The sequence below is a fragment of the Vanessa cardui genome, chromosome 18 (genome assembly GCF_905220365.1).
Source record: "Vanessa cardui chromosome 18, ilVanCard2.1, whole genome shotgun sequence".
Classification (NCBI taxonomy): Eukaryota; Metazoa; Arthropoda; class Insecta; order Lepidoptera; family Nymphalidae; genus Vanessa; species Vanessa cardui.
In genome coordinates, this window is record NC_061140.1 from 4,419,853 (window position 1) to 4,435,061 (window position 15,209).

Genomic DNA, 15,209 nt, shown 5'->3' on the forward strand with positions numbered 1-15,209 from the left:
TGGAGATTTTATTTAATGACTTACCTAGGATATATATAGGATATAAGATAGGATAAAACTGAGAGTCATTGTTGAAAACACAAACATAATACTAGGCGAACATTTTTCATGATCTGTCATTGAACCCACAAGCTTAGTAAGTAATCTCATTGCGAGGCACGACTTTAAAATGTGACATTGACTATAAGGTTTACAAGTTATACGCGAAATTTCACGCGGTGCGAATGGCGAAGCGTGTATATAGCTATAAGTTTGTTTCATTCGCGCGACGGGTTCACCGTTCGCACAGCGCGAATATTTGCGTCCGCGAAATTCCCGTGGCCAGGCGGTTATAGCGGTACTCCATTACGTCAACATTTCAAGATTGGGATACGAAATTTATTTTAACAGAATCGCATTGCTGGTCACAATAGCGACTTAGTATCCATGAAATACCAGCGATCGAATTAAGTAGATTTAATCTCTTTCAAGCTAACAATCTTAATATTCACTAATCAATTGTTATATTTTGTTAATCCGATTCATAACAAAATTAAATAATATTGTGATATATTAATTGAATACAACCGCGTTTAAACTTTTGCAAACTGTTCTTAGAGCACGGTAATGTAAGACAAGGTAAGATAAACTAAAGATACTTTTTCTCAAAACGCTTCGTCGTTTATTTTAAACCCTTATTACTGATGTTGTCAATATACGTTTTATTAAAAATGCTAGAGATTCGGCCCTTTCCTTAGATATTTTTAAGGTGTACAATAATGTAGCACATTGTATTGATTGATCTATTTAGTAGGGGCTCAGCCAGCGTTTGCAATGTAAGTTCAAAAAATGTATGTCCAACATCACATTAGAAACTTCTAAAATTATTAGTGTTTCTTAAATATATTGTCTATGTATTATATACAAAAACCTTCTTCTCGAATCGCTCTATCATTAAAAAAACGCATCAAAATCCGCTGCGTAATTTTAAAGATCTAATAATACATAGTCAGCCAGCTTTAAACTACTTTGTTTTATACTAAGTAAAGATAATAGTTTAATAGCATTGATCCTATATTTTCAGATATAATAGATATCTAAAAACCCTGATTTAGTCGCTGACAGACTAACCATCATCATAATTCTTACGATATTTCTTCAGTTACAAGAATATTGAAATATGGTATATAAGCTAGTATTCATATTTTACAAAATAAAAAAAAATAAACTTTTACTATAGCCTACTCCAACCGAAGTAGAAACAAAGATAAACAAACCATTTGCGTATATGGTATTTCATGCGATTTGCTAATTTTACTTCTGAAATTACGAATACACAACTTGATCTAATCACTCTCTAACCCCAATTTTGTTTTCTCCCACGGTCAAATGACTTCTCCATTCTCGTATCACGACCTAATTTTCATCACTTACAAAGTGCAACCTCCCAAGTTTAGAGGCAAGGTTTTTCTTCTACGCGACTTTAAGCATATGGACTTGGAACGTTTGAGGGAGGATGTAAAAAATATTGACTGGGCGTCTCTATTGTCAACTAATAATATTGATGACATGGTTGAATCACTGACTGCTGAACTCATACGTTTATATGATGTCCATGCTCCTGTTCGCCTAGTGCGAATGAAACACGCGCCTGCTCCCTGGTTAAGGCCGGTGATCAGAAGAACCATGGATAAACGCGATAGAGCAAAAGCCCAACACAAAAAATTTCCATCGCAGGAAAACCTTGACGCATGCAAAAAACTTCGTAACGTCTGCAACAGAATGTGTAGGGATGCTAAACGCCGCTATATTCACTTAACGCTTTAAAATCTTTATCAAGCGCAAGTTTGGGGATTCTTACGGTCTTTAGGTGTAGGGTATAACCACGGATAGTTGTCAAACTGTGTTGGATGCTTTAAATCATCACTTTACCACTCCGCCTTAAACACTAGATAATGACACTAAAACAGCTAACCTATCATATTTGTCCCGTTTTGCCCCACCAGACCTACCCCCTTTCACTTTTGAACCAGTTTCGAAGGATACTGTAAAGAGGAATGTCAGGTCTATCTCCACGAAAGCCATCGGCAGTGACAATCTCAGCCTAGACATGATTCTTCCTGTGCTGGAGGATATTGCACCTGTGATCACACACATTATTAATTTCTCACTATCGTGCAATGTCTTTCCATCACTGTGGAAGAATGCCTATGTCATTCCGTTACCAAAAACCTACACCCTCCTCCCCTTCGCAATTCCGACCCATATCTATACTGCCTATCCTTTCTAAAGTCCTAGAGTCTGTGGTTCACAAGCAACTCTATTCCTATTTCACCATCAACAACGTCTTGTGTCCTTATCAATCCGGCTTACGACCTTCCCACAGCACTGTTGGAGCACTGCTGAATATAACTGAGGACATACGGTATGCTCTGGATAATACCAAGCTTACTGTAATTGCCTTGTTGGACTTCAGCAGTGCCTTCAACTCTGTTGATTTTGACATTTTTCTCGGTGCCCTCCGAGCAGTTAACATCTCTTCAACTACTATTAATTGGTTCCACTCCTATCTCTTCGGGCGCCGGCAATGTGTAAAAGGATTCATCCTCTGATTGGACAAACCTTACTGCCGGTGTTCGCAAGGTGGCGTTCTCTCACCTCTGCTCTTCTCTATTTTTATTAATAATATATCGCATGTTATTTGTTCTCCCTATCATCTGTATGCAGATGATTTACAATTGTATCGTCATTTTGAGTTGAGTGAGCTGTCTGACACTGTTAATTGCCTTATTTATTTATTTATTTATTTATTTATTTATGAGTCCCCAACAAAGGATACACACTAATTACACATTCAAAATAAAACGGTATAAAGGTTACACAAGTTATGTGCTCCTTCAATTATAGGAGACCACAGCATGTACAGGAAAAAAAAATATTTTAAACATAAAGATAATAAAAGTGAAAAAGTAATAAATGGAAGTAAAAATACAAATACAAATTAAAATCTTAAAATTAGGAAAAAGCTTATAAACTAAACTTTTTATTAATAATAATATCACGTTAGAATTTTATTGAGACACACTCTGAATTTGGACAAGCTGTAACGATGAATATCGAGTTCGATATTACATCTAGAAAGTTTGTTATATTGTCTACAGAGCCTTGGAACAGCAGCGTTATGTCCTAGGTTTGAATTAAATGTCGGAATATTTAAAAGGTTATAAGCTTTTAAACGAGGCAAGCGAGAAGGAACATTGATATTGAGCTTATGTAGAAGATTACTACAATCAATCACCCCATGTATAATTTTGTGTAGAACTGTAAGATCTATAATAATTCTACGAGTTGTAAAAGAGGTCATGTGATAAAATTTAAGTCTATCGTTGTAACTTTTGATGTTTTTAGCCTGTAAATCTTTGAAAGATAGATGGTGAAGAAAGCGTTTTTGTACTTTTTCTAATCTATTGATGTGGATATTATATTGAGGATTCCATATAGTGCTATTATATTCGAGTATGGGAAGAACCAGGGTCATGAATATTTTGATTTTGGTAGAATTGTTCTTGAAGTCCTTCAAATTACGGAGTATAAAACCAAGAATTTTAAATCTCTTAGATACAATATTAAATATATGTGTGTCGTATCTCAGCTTTGAGTCTAAAGTAACTCCAAGGTCTCGTACACAGTGCAATAGTGAGATTTGTTGTTTGTTGATGTAATATTTATTCGGCTCAGCTTTTTTATTTCGGGTAAATTGTATACAGTGACATTTTTTTATATTAAGACTCATATTGTTATCCCTACACCAAATCTCCAATCTATTGATATCTTCTTGCAATTTATTTACATCATCGTTTGCAAATATTGGTTTCATTAATTTAAGATCATCGGCAAATAAGTAGTAGTTGGAGTGGTAAAAACATGTTGTGATGTCATTAATAAATACGTTAAAAAGAATAGGTCCGAGATGTGAACCCTGCGGAACGCCTGACACCACTTCAAAACTGTCCGAACAATGACCATTGATGACGACCTTGAAACTTCTATTCTGCAAATATGATGTAAACCAATTGAGGAGCGCTCCACCTACACCAAATTGTGAAAGTTTGTGTATTAAAAGCAAATGATCAACTTTATCGAAAGCTTTACTAAAATCTGTGTATATTACATCTACAGGTATTCGGTTATCAACATTCTCGGATAAAGTGGAAGTAAAACACAATAAGTTAGTGGTGGTTGATCTTGACTTTAAAAAACCATGTTGGTGGGGGGTGATTTGATGTTTCAGATACCATGACAATCTTTCAGTGATCATTTTTTCAAAAACTTTGCCTAAAGTTGAAAGTAACGAGAGTGGTCTGTAATTACTGACCAGATGCTTTTCACCAGATTTAAATATTGGAAGTATCAAAGCTACTTTCCATAGATCAGGAAAAACTCCATCTTTTAATGAACGATTACAAATTAAAGTAACAGGTAAAGCTAGTGCTTTAGCACATCTTTTTATAAATACCGGTGGAAGATTATCACTACCTGACCCCTTGCGTTCATCAATGTGTTTTAAGTGATTTATAAACTTCTGATGTATTAAATGAAAGTTGACAAAGGAAATTTGAAGAGGTATTACCACTGTAAGATGTTTTTTTATTGTTATCGGACTTTGAAAATACTTGTACAAAATTTTCAGCAAATAAGTTACATATTTCTTTACCATCAGAAGCAACTTTACTGTCGAGTTGCATTTTGGCTGGATAAGAACTACTACCTCTTCTCTTAGCATTGATAAACGACCAAAAAACTCTGGGGTTAGATTGAATAGATCTTTCAAGCATTGCTATATATTCATTATAACATTCAACTGATAATTTATGACACTTGACTACCCAAAGATCCTCGCACGTGCTTTCGAAGTAGAAGAGTTCTGAATCATAAACGCTGCTGTTAAGCCAAGTCTCCGTAAGTACAATTACATCATAGTTATGGGTAGATAGATTGATATAAAAATTCTTAGTTTTAGTTTTTAGTCCACGTACATAATAAATATTAAATATTGGTATTAATATAATGGTAATAAAAATTAAGATTATCGAATTTAAAAACTAAAATGAGCCATAATAACATGCTAGAAAATATAAAATTAAATACTAAATTAGAAAACTGAATTTAACATTTCTTTACTATTTATAAAAAAACTACGGGTTGTCTCGCTTTTCCTCATGAAGACTCTTCCGTTGCGTACCCAAACAAATCTGTAGCCGATTTCTTTTGCCCTGATTCTAGCAGCTGCATGTTTAGCCTTGTTATGAGCAGAAAGGTGTTCCATTAGATATATAGGTTGTTTTTTGTCTGCTGCCATTTCGATGTGACTGGTATTAAGTTTATTCTTAGCGTTTATTCTATTAAATTTTGTAGCCGCTGCGAGGTATCCATCACGAAGACGAGAACTAGAAAATTTTACAACAATCGATCGCGGTCGATTGCTCTCAGTATCTTTCTTAGCGATTCTGGTGCAATGAATAATGTCAGCATCTTTTACATCATAGTTTACTATTTTACTTAGTTGCAATACTGTGTTTATTAGGTTTTCCGATTTACTTTCGGGAACATTTTGTAGTTCGATATTACAAGACCTTGAATGTTGTTCTAGGAGATTCATACGTATTGTTAAGTCTGTAAGAGAGGTTTGCAGGATGCTATTATTTTTTTCAAGTTTTTCAATTTTTGAAGATTTTTCCTCTAGAGATACTTTCATTAACTCGTATTGATCATTAAAGAAGTTAAGGGATTGTTGAAAGCTTGACAAAACGTCGTTCATCTTAGCAAACTGTTCCGTAACTACTTCTTTAAGGGCATTTTTTATTTCTTGTTTAATTATGTCTCTCACGGTGTTAATTGAAATTTGCGTATCGTTGTCAGCATTATTAATTAAAGCATGACTTTGGCTTACGGAAATTTTATTTCGCAGTGTAACATTAGGATCGTTCAACGAGATTGGGTCGTTCGCATCATCGTTGTCTTTTTTAGAGACATTATTTAAGAGTGCAGGTTGCAACGGGGTTACGGGTGTATTGCCTTTGGGATGTTTATTAATACAATCGGAACATTTCCAATTCATCTTTTGCGTTGAGTTCATAGATTTAATTCGCTTATCCGTTACGTTTGCACATAAATAATCGTAGGACTGGTGGCATTTAGAATATTCTAGGTATTCCTTAGCCTTAATAGCATTGAGACAGTTTTTGCAATTTTTTGTTGACATTGTGCACGTTTGAAACCGTTAAAAAATAAAAAATAGACGCTATTATTTGAATATCAGCTAGAGTACTTTAAGCGCTTACAGCACGCAATAAAGCATAACGCGTTAAAATGTTCCGAAATAAATATGCGGCGAATACGCAGCACGGGTCAATAAAATACTGAGAATAGCTTCTTGTCGCTATCTTAGCGAAAGAAAGGACGTAAGCGCCATTCAAAATACGTCGCTTACGCGTTTCTATCAAAAACACTAGAATTGCACAAAATTTGTAACCGTTTTTTGTTTCAATTGTTTTCTTTTTTCAAGTTTCAATGATAATTACACTTTATAACACTGTTAAAATTAAAACTAGAACTGAACGTATTTTATTGTTATTATTCACAATAATTAAAACCACTAATTTCACTTTTTATACATGATTAGGAATTATTTCTGGGAGCTTACAGCGAAGCACCGCTAGCTTTCGTGTTTGTTGAATGAAGATCTTTCGGCTGTTCAGTCCTGGGCTAAATTCTTTGGTTTATTGGTTAACCCCGACAAATCTCAGGCCATGATTGTTGGTAGCAATAGATTAAGATGTAAAATAGACTGGACGTCTGTTCCCTGTGTCATGTATGGTGGGGTTCCAATAGCATACCATGACAAAGTAAAAAATTTAGGCCTTATCATAGACTGCAACATGTCTTGGACTGCTCACCTCAACGATATCAGTAAGCGTTTTATTACACTTTTCCCTCTCTCAAACGTCTCCAATATTTTCTCCCCTTCAATACCAAAATTATGCTCGCTCAATCACTTCTTCTCCCAATTATTGAGCAACGGAGGAGCAACTTAATAAGTTAGAGCGCCTACAAAACCTCGCTATTCGTTTTATTTTCGGGCTAGTAAGTATGACCATGTTTCTCATATCCGCGCTCAACTTAAATGGCTCCCTATCCGATTTCGCCGAGATATGCACATCCTTTCGGTCCTTTTCAACATACTCAATAACCCGTATACTCCTTCGTACCTTAGCTCCCGGATTAACCTCCTACCCACTTCCATATGCTCCAGGCGCTCTTGCATCACTTCGATGCTTGATGTGCCTAGGAGTAACACAAAATTTCGACTGCAATCGTTTACAGTACGAGCTCCGATACTGTGGAATGACCTGCCGACATCCATACAAAACAGTGATAGTATTAAATTATTTAAAAGCCACTTGAAACATTATTTTCTCTAACAAGCTAACCCTTCATCTTAACTTTACTTTTCCTCATGTCTTATCTGTTTTCAGTGGCGGCCTTAGGGGGTGGCGAACAGGGCAATCGCCCGGGGCCTCGCGCTCGAAGGGGCCTCGCGCGAGGCCCCTTCATGCACCACAGAAATAAATTTTCTTACTATATTTTTATTTATTTAAGACTTTTGATTTTGTTCCTGATTTGTGTATGAAGGAAACGATGACATTATCTCGGTGCTGAAATACATAATAGAAAACAAATAATAATGTAAACTGAAGTTTACCCCACTATCAAAATAGTTCTGCGAAATAGTTCTGTTTCTGAGTGGCTGTACCCGTATAGAGATACTAACCACGCTGGAAGAGAGGTCTATAAATTTGCAATATCTTATGGCCTCTCCCAGCTCGTCCACGAACCCACTCGTATTCCAGGTATCGTGGGCCACACTGAGTATTGCCTAGACCTTCTGCTGACAACCGATCCCGACAGATATTCGGTTTCCGTTTCACCACCACTCGGAACATCGGATCATTGTGTGGTAAAATCTGTGTCACACAATGTGTGTGTGTGTACTCGCCTCTTGACACTATACCCAAAGGCACTAGGCGAGTGTGGAGATACAAGTTGGCGGATTGGGACGAGATGCGTCGTTTTTTCGCTTCTTATTGTTGGAAACAGGTCTGTTTTTCTTCTAAAGATCCATCGTGCTGCGCAGATGCTGTCTCCAGTGTGACTTATCAAGCTATGGAGTATTTTATTCCTTTTGCTGAAGTATCCCTCGAGACCAAAGCTCGCCCTTGGTATAATGCTGAATGTCTCTCAGCTGAAAAGCGTAAGCATGAAGCCTATTTGTCTTGGGTTGTTGCTCGTAAAAGCAAAGCATTGGACCCTCAGTCTAAGAAGAAAACATACAACGCAGCTACTGAATATTGTAAAAAAGCGATAAGAAAAGCTCATTTTGACCACATTAGCCGTATAGGGGGAAAGTTAGCTTCTTTTCCCTCAGCGGTTGAGAAAAACTTCTGTCGCTCTTCGCTGCCTCCTCTCCGGAAACCTGACGGATCCCTGGCCCACACCGCTAAGGAGAAAGCAAATTTTTTTGCCAATCTCTTCGCGGAGTATTCTCGTCTGGACAGCAATGGCAAGCGTCCACCTCAGTTACCTCCGTTTGGTCCTAAAATGAACGCCGTTAAAATACACCAAAAAGAGCTCTGTGACTAGATATGTGATTTCCTGAGAGAACGATCGATTCGAGTTGTCTTGGATGGCTCTTCTTCCGATCTAACGGCAATCAATGCTGGGGTACTTCAGGGATCTGTTCTCTCTGCTACCTTGTTTCTGCTGCACATAAACGATCTTCTAACACCCGGTATTATTAGCTACGCCGATGACAGCACTGTAGTTGAGAGGTACATGTCCAACCCGCGAGCCAGTTGAGATGAAATACGGTCCTTGAGAGAGTCCATGATTGAACGGGTAAACGTGACTTTGCAGTGGGTGACGCCAATCTTGTCCATTTCAACCCTTCCAAAACACAAGCGTGTCTTTTCTCCGCAAAAAAGAGTAACTTCGATTTAACACCCACCTTCGAAGGTGTACCCTTACCGATCACAGACCATCTAGGGCTTGAAGGTATTACCATCACCTCTAACCTCAACTTTGGCACAAGCGGCATCCAAGAAAATTTCAATCCTTTCAAAAGTTCGGCGGTACTTCAGCTCTGAACAGCTGCTTAATCTTTACACTGCACAAGTTCGATCATGCATGGAGTACTGCAGTCATCTCTTAGATGGTGCAGCCAAATATCATCTGGAAGCATTGGACTCAGTTGACCGAAGAGCCCGTAGGTTAATTAACGACGAAAAGCTCTCAAATAGCAGACTGCACACCCTTGAGCATCGTCGCCGAGTGGCCAGCTTAGCGATTTTTTATAGGATGCAATTTGGAGAGTGCTCGAAGGCTCTTTTTGAACTGATAGAACCATCTCCATTCCTTTATCGGACAACTAGGCGCAGACAAAAGTTTCATCCATTCATTGTTGACATACCCAAAAGTCGAACTAAACGATTTGTCAACTCGTTTTTGGTAAGAGTCGCTAAGATTTGGAACGACCTGCCTGCGTCTATTTTTTCCTGATAAATTGAACTCCGGAGCCTTTAAGAGTAGAGTGAACAGGTTTCTTTTGGAAGGGCGTGTACCACCTTCGTCTTCATCTACACTTTCCATCAGGTGAGATGGAAGACAAACGCCTATTCCATATAAATATGTAAAAAAAAAAGATCATTGCCACATCACCCGTTACGGTTGCGTCTGCTGAAAGGAGTTTTTCGAGGCTCAAAGTTTTTAAAACATATTTAAGAAATTCAATGACACAAGATCGACTTTCAGCTCTAGCTATTCTGTCAATCGAAAATGACGTAGCTCATTCGTTAGATTATTGTAATTTTGTAAATCTCTCAATGTAAGTAAAATATTTTAAAACTCAACATTTATTTATTATTACAACTTTAGCATTTCTTACCAAACAAAACGATTACCTATCAAAAAACCAGACCAACTTTCGCATCACATAGGTAGGTACTTTTTCGTAGGCCAAAGGGCCTCGCAAAGACCTATCGCCCTGAGCCTCGCAATGGGTAAGGCCGCCGCTGTCTGTTTTATTTTGTATACTAAATTAACAGAGATTTGTAAATATATATATTTATATAGTATATATAAATAATATACGTAGTATATGTATTTTGTGCACTGTATTTTTATGTATGTATTTATATTTTCATATTTTTCTATATATTTTATATACTAGTCTGCACTATCTTGCCCGCTACATCACCTCGTCACTCACCTCCATAAATGGAAGAAAACTCTTTTAGAGATAAGTCCACCTTTGCCTGTACATATATTACTGTACAATCATTGTATACACATATTTTAGTACAATAAAGAATATAATAATACAGTTTCGTCGACATTAAAAAAGCCAGTTTTTTGCAAATAAGTAGTGAATATTATAGATTAATTACGCTCTCGAACAATGATAGCGCGTCAGTTTACTGTCAAATGTTGTATATTTGGCATTTTTATCGAACAGAAAAATATTGAATTGTTTGTGATCAAAAATACCACTAGCTAAAGGAGTCGGTTTTTTATAAGAATAAACCGGACGAGCCTAGATTATACATTATGCATGGTTGGGGAAATTGGGTAAGAGCCATGGCCATGAGGACCCCGTGCCAGCAGTGGCGTAAATAGGGCGGTGCCACCGGTGCCCAGGTACAAGGCGTAGACTCTCGGGGGCGCAAGAATAGACAGACTGGGCAATTGTATTTTTGCTCTTGTTAAGATTCCGCTGAGCCCCTCGGTTCCAATTAAACGTACTTACATGCTAGTATCATTCAAAACATACATCGCGCTTATTTTTTTATATAATCCTGTATTGAATAATATGTTATTTTTATAAATGTTTTTTTGCAAATTATCTGAATTAATGAATCGGCGCAGTTAAAAATATCAGCGGAATTCTTTTATGAAAACGAATACCTTTTTTTTCCCGCTGGAAAATCGCGTTACGCGATTCCCCACGTGTTGGAAATGGGAGGGTATGTGGGATTCCCCGGAGCCCTGGACGCCGAGTGCCCCCAGGCCCAGGTTAGTTAGAGGAAGGTTTTTATGCACAGTTATGTCGTTAATAAACACATTTCGCGCTAACATTGCCATAATAACAATTTTTTATCCTTTACTTTTTACGACAAATAATGGCTTACTTTCGAAGCGGATTTAAGTAATACAGTTTTAAGCCTTATTTTATTAAGTACCTTAAATCTGTGGTACATTTAATATAGATCAAAATCGCCGTTTTCACCTATTAATTTTAATTGAAATGTATATTATCGAAGATGTCACAGATTTAAAATGCAGACATATTGCGGTTCGTAAACATTATATAGTATCAGCAATGGCACCCTTGTGAAACCAGGGCAAGTTGCTTGTACATAATAACACGATGAAAAACTTAATAATAACATAGCGAATATTCATTTAAATTACTACCTTGTTATAAGCACGTCTACAATGAAATATAAACATTTTTAGGAATGTAGTTTAGTGTAACATTATATTTTTAATGATAATTAGATTTTATACGTATAAATTTACCCCTATCTGTCTTATCTGGTTCGTACCAGTGCACGCAAGCGATACTACTATGCCAATGACAGTTTTACCAACCTTGTCCAATTATCTCATTTTTCTACAACACCAAATAAATAAATCAATACCAAAATGATGGAGTTAAATATTCTAAAGGACATTCTTGTAGATCTAGAGCATACAAATTACTGTTAAATTATAGGTAAAATATAGTGTGTGTCATAATCGATAAACAGCTGTATATGTGTAATTAGTTCTTATTGATATTTCCACTTGATACTCTCAACATGTACAAGTCCCTGAACTCAACTTCTTGGCAATCTAAGAGTACAAATACACGAGTATAATTGATGATTAAACAGACTTTCCAAGTGTAGTTCTAGTTAAACTAGGGTTTTCTTCGAATTAGATTAGCATTCCAACCTACCCTAATTGACGTCATCTTTGATGTTACAAATAACAACATAAAATGGCTTCTCCTAATTAAATGATGATGGAAAGCTAGGATAATCCAGTTATAAAGGAAAATCTCAAATTCTTGCTTTTCTGATTCATACAAAGCCTCGTATTATTGTGGTAGAACTTCACTTGGTATTTTCGTTGAATCGTCAATTATTAAACTAGCGTCTGCTCAGGGAAGTGTGATGGAAGGTTTTGGGGTCCTTCTTATGTTTTTTTTTTTTTATACGTGAACATGAAAATGCAAAATTTCATGAAGACAGCGTTGAATTGAAAAGGTGTACATGAGAACAAACAAACAAACTTTAACATATATAACATCAGTTAGGGTGATAACTGTTGCAAAACATTGGACAATATTGTGAAATGATTATACAATATTATGAAAGTATTACACAATATTGTGAAATCATAATAATATATAAACTACTTCAGTTTATTTATCAAACAGTTTGTAACTGACGGTGTTGTAAGTAGGTACTATTTGTTAGTACATTTTATACCAGCTTGGAACATCAATAAGCAGCGATGGCAGTGAAAATTGTGCTTAACATACGTCGAGAATTTCTTCATGAAATAGGTGAGAATATTGAACGAGAAACTGTTTATACTATAGATTTGAATCCTGCTACAGATGATAATTTAACTCGTCCAAATACCACCCATGTGATACCCGGCGGTAACTTTAGTAGAACCTTGAGGACGGAACGAACAGAAGAATCAATTGAAGTAGGTGAACCTATAGAGGGGCAGGAACAACATCTAAGGAGAAATAGAAAGCGATCTATTAATCGGTCACGTGATGAATCACGTAGCCGCTCTCGAAAAAGATCACGCTGTTCTCGTGGAAGATCCAGGGGAAGATCACGAGGCCGTTCGCGGGGAAGATCCCGAGGTCACTCTCGAGGAAAATCCAGAGGGAAATCACGAGGTCACTCTCGAGAAAGATCCAGGGAAAGATCACAAGGACCTCGTGCAAATTCCAGAGAAAAATCACGCGATCGATATCATTAACTTAAGGGTTCAGACATTTGAGGTGTACGAAGGATTAAAAGCCTAATTTGGGGTTAAACTTGCATTCCGCATAGTATTTCTAATTATTTTAGCTTGTAATAGTTATTGGAACAAAATTATACCAACGGGAATATATATTACTTGTTAAATTGTTCTTATAATATAATATATTAAATATCAATAGTTAGTACTAGTTATTTAAACTATTATAATCAATCAAACATACTGCATTCAGTTACGTTATCACTGATAACTCTATGATGCGTTTCATTGTAATATTAGCGTAAAATTAATCATAGCTGATTTTAATTGCGTAAGAACCACTATGTATCCGATTGTCCTAGAAATAATTGATATACAAGTACGTTAAAATGTAATAATTTAGTGTAACCAAAGTGTGTAATTGTGTATAATAATTTCAGGTTTATTTTACAATCGCGGCGTACATCCAATACTTCAATCCAGAAATCTCAATAGTCCAAAGGAAGAGACATGAATTACAATTGTCAGATCTAAAGGATACCATAGAAAAATCATTGTATAAGACATGGTTACTCAAAACTACGAGAAGATGGCTACAAAGAGGTGAAATGCCGTATCCTGGATACTGTAGGTCACCAGGAAGCGAAGTATGCCTGCCGGTTTTGTGCAACTGTGCAAAGTTGACAGAAATATGGAAAAGATACAAAAAAATGAAAACTTAGCTAAGTACTTTTACATCATTTATTAAATAGCTTTATATATAAAATAAAAAAATTTAATTAAAAAATTAACAGACGTATTTTATTTACCCTAAAAATATTTATATACACTAATCACTTCACATGTGGTCAAATTGACCTTATATTGTAGCGGCGGCGTCGCATCATCATTCAGTCCCTAGGAATAATTCAATTAATTCACATACATATATTTCTAACATTGAAAATTATTGATAATACCGAATCTTACTCATATTTTATTTGTGACAATGGAATGATTTATAGAAATATCAAGACAAATCGAAATTTTTACCATCGGTAAACAAATCGAGAAGAGCTGAGATGGCCCAGCGGTTATGGTATGTGCATTCCACCAACCCGCATTGGAACAGCGTGACCTGAGAATGTAAATTTCCCACTGCTGGGATAAGGCCACCTCTTTCATTAAGGGGAGGGTTTGGAACATATTCCACATATTAATGGAAGAGGAGGCCTTATCCCAGCAGTGGGAAATTTACAGGCTGTTACTTTTTAACAAATCATGAAATAAGTGTCTTCTCTTCAAATTTAATCCACATATTTACTGTCGTTCCTGTACTTATCATTAATTATTTTGTATAGTTATTATTGAAATTCAAATTGAACCTATAGTTCACCATCAATAGGTAATACATATATCGATATAATATGGATCAAATTTCAAAGAAAAGCTTCAGATTCCTTAGTTGTCCTTACTTGATTAGTCTACGGGAGACAACTTCACTAAAGTGTATTTGTGCTTTTGGAAAATAACAATGATGATGTGTTAGGCTTAGGACTCATACTATAACGTCATGGCCATATCTATGAAATATGTATTAACAATGCCCTGTAATATATTGCGAAAATAAATATAATACTGATCTTCTCATTAATATTATTCAATAATATATTAAGCTTAGTAAAGGAAAAAAAAAGAATTATTATTGATACAAGTTTATTTATAATAAAGTTACATTGTAATAATATATTTACAATTCACACCATACCCACAGCCAAATCTTCTGTACTATTTTCTAATAGCTGGAGGAAAAAATATAAACTTTAAAAATTAAAGACTTCATGAAAAATCTAATAGCTCTTACTTATATCGAGTTTAATTCTGAAGTTCCGATATCAAATTCACTGACATTCATTACTCTCAATTGTTTTTAAGTATATAAACAATTATATCGATTATTTTAAATTTTTGGCAGAGACGTCATATCCAAATCCAAGTTGTTTATTTAACATTCCTCCTACCATTAGCATGAGCTTTACAATTCCTTTATCAAATTAGTGCATAGTTACATAAGGTAATAAATTATTTTAAAATATATTTCATTAACCTAAATACATGAAACGTTTGACGTCGACGACAGCTAGAAAACATTTATTTAGTTTTATATA

The 15,209-nt window shown here is 35.8% G+C and overlaps 1 long non-coding RNA gene across 1 annotated transcript; it reads left to right on the forward strand.

Moving 5' to 3' along the window:
• Positions 1-12,006: 12,006 nt before the first annotated feature.
• On the forward strand, positions 12,007-13,761 carry LOC124537380. Its single transcript, XR_006966925.1, has 2 exons — positions 12,007-12,646; positions 13,503-13,761. It is a non-coding gene; the product is annotated as an uncharacterized LOC124537380 (long non-coding RNA).
• Positions 13,762-15,209: the final 1,448 nt, after the last annotated feature.